Below are 3248 nucleotides of genomic sequence, written 5' to 3' on the forward strand. Positions count from 1 at the left end.
GGCGACATTCTGCCTGAAACGTCACGGAGGAGAGCGCGTGGGGGCGGAGCTAACGCACGCATGCACGCACGCGCACTCACGTAAACACACACACACACACACACACACACACACACACACACATATACCGACACGGGAAGTGCGAAGAAAAGAAACTGTTGTACTTTCGCTTTGCAGGTCACCCCCGTTGGTCATTTAGTTATTTATCTTGTTGTCTTTTATCATTTTTTTTTGTTCTGGGGTTGGTCCAGGTTGCAACTAGGTTTTTGGTAACAAATGGTACATTTTGACAACACAACACACACACACACACACACACACACACACACACACACACGCAAAGGGAGGGATGAATATACTTGCAGACAAATGTATGAGTGGAAAATTATATTCATGTTTATCTGTGCAGTGCAGAGAAACTTTGTACAGATTGTAATTAAAATTGTAGGATAATCAAATCAACATTTATGCTAAACTTAATTTATTAAGGCAAATAGTCTGTGCTGTTAGTTTCAGCTTTATTTTTATTTTGTAGGCTATTGAGACAACAACATGCAGTTTAGTGTCTAACAGGGGCAGATCTAGATTAACATTCATGGGGTGGCAAGAGGGTGGCATGGAGACTTTAAAGGGTGTCAGAGAAATGCAGATTTAACTTTAAAGAACATCACAGGCTACAGAAGCAGGAGCGCTCCCATAATATGTGAGGCCACGCTACACCATGAGCTTAACACTTCTTATGCTCACTTTGATTTCCTCAACAAAGCTGTAAAGTCTACTACTGGACTAGTAGCTGGGTAGGTGCCACTGCTGAAAGTCCCCTTGAGCAAGCACCAAACCCCTAACTTTTCCTAGGATGCCACAATGTGACAGGTTTGTTCTTCAGTCCAAAACCCATGTTTATTTTCTATTGAATAAGACAAAGAAAAGCAGTAAATCTTCATATTTAAGAAGCTGCGACCAGAGAATGTTTTAAATTGTTGATCGAAGTTTGACTAAAAACATGAATAAATTATCAAAATAGTTGTTAATGCAAAGCTATCTCTGTTATATATAATTATATATTATATAATGCAGAACATCTTATTATTATGTATATATAGCTGGTCAAGGTTGAGCTAATTTTAGCTGGTATTTATACTGTTGTGTAGTTTATTTTATAATAAAGCCATTACATTTTATAAGATGATCACTGTAGCTGTATGATTAAAAAAGAGTAAAAAAGTACAATATTTCCATCTAAAATGCAGTGGAGTAGAATTCAAAAGTAGTCAAATAAAAGTACCCATTAGAACACAGTACTGAGCAAATTATACTTTTACTCGCTGTGTGTCATTATCATTTCTGTGTGTGTCAGAAAAATTAAAGACAAATATGGGATTTAGATTAATTTAATCCCTGATGAACAACATGCTTTGGCTGTGGATTAAAGAGCCTCATCACAGTCAGTAATGCTGTGTTTATTGACAATATGAATATGTTCTCAACGTCTATTATTAGTATTGGTAATTCTGCTCCGGCAGCATTGATGTTTCCTTCACAAACAGTTTTCTTCAGAGATTGGACATATGATTCTAAAGCACTCGACATAACAGACTTGATATAATGTGTGATATTTTGTTATTGTTGTCACTTGACCTTTGGAAAATCATGAAGTGACGAACAACTTTGCGAAGGTGCATTAATGTAACAACTGGATAACTTTTTTCTATTCATAACATCTTTTAAAGCCAGTTGTGACATTTTATATCACCCTCTGTGAACTTCAGGTAACATATAAGACTTGGGGCCTAAAGACTTTAGCTTTTAGATGAATGATGCAGTGCTTTATTATGAGGACCCAACATACCATAAATGTTTGTGAATTATATTTGTAGTCATCTGAACCTACTGGTCAACTGGGGTGCAGAATTAAATATGCACCTATGCAAAGAACAAACTCTTATACTAAGAGTACTAATATTAAGTTTATTGGATTATAGGATTATTGGAATAATTTCCTTAAATATCCCCTCCAGACATATTAAGACATATATAAAAAGGCATCTACTCATCTAATACCTCATAAAAATGGCCATAATCTTTGAATATGCAAATATTGTTAATTTCTAAAGTTTTCTGCTGGACACAGGATTTTCCTACTTCAAGTCCATTCTCAGTGTATGTGCACTGGTGGCTTCAAGTTTCTACATCACACTTGTTGTAAATTGGACCATGTTGACTTCCAAACTTTTTGTGAGGTGAAATCTATAATGTCACAAATCCTGCTTGTAGGCCCCACCTTTTAAAATCTAATTTTCAGTGAGCACAGAGAAACTTTCCACTTTCAGCAGATGAATGTGAAAACATCATTCTAGTGTCAAATTATGCACGTACATCATTCTGTACAGGGAAGCTCAAACATCAAACTGCAGGAAAAAGAAGAAACACCGGTTTTTGAGTGGAGATCCACTTTATTTCAGAGATATTAAGGCTACGATTAAGCCATCCCCAATGAGTATCATTTTTTCGCTGAAACAAGCAAATTAAACTTTATTTACCTACCTGAGAGTTCACAGGAGAATAGTCCTCCACACTTCTTGGTTACACGATACTATGTCTTTTCTAGACCTGGAAAAGGGTTCAACTGAAAAGTGCTTCAGTCACTGGCAACCCTTTATTTCCTACTTTAAGAATTTATCCTCTCTCTCCACCGACTAATTGGTTAATATCATCAAGCCTAGCTATTTTTTTGATAATCATTTTTTGTTATTATGCATTTCACATCACTGGACTACATTTATTCATTTTATGTGCACGTTTGTGTATATATGTCTATTTACATGTGTATTTATGTATTATATATATATGATGATGATGATGATTATTATTGGATGTTTGGGTCTAATGAGTTTAAATAAAAGTTCTAATAAAACTTTTTTTATGACTCTGCTACTGTCGCAAACATGCTCATTAAAAACATGATTGTTTGTTTTGAATATTGTGATATACCCAAATTATTCCGAAGAGTGAAGTGTGCCTCTGTCCTTTACACTATACTGCATATTTAATCTGTAATCTCATGTCAGATTTACAGCCTGCAGGTTATTGCTGGCACCTCTTAAAAAGTGAAAATATAAATCTCCCAATGTAACTCAAAGCAAATTAAGTTAGAGTTTGTATTTCCTGAGATCTTATTGGTAGATTGCGTTCATGGAAACTGTGTTATGGGGCACGACGGTGAAGTCATTAAGAAGCTTACAGACGTT

Source organism: Dicentrarchus labrax, unplaced genomic scaffold (genome assembly GCF_905237075.1).
Source record: "Dicentrarchus labrax unplaced genomic scaffold, dlabrax2021, whole genome shotgun sequence".
In the NCBI taxonomy this organism is placed as follows: Eukaryota; Metazoa; Chordata; class Actinopteri; family Moronidae; genus Dicentrarchus; species Dicentrarchus labrax.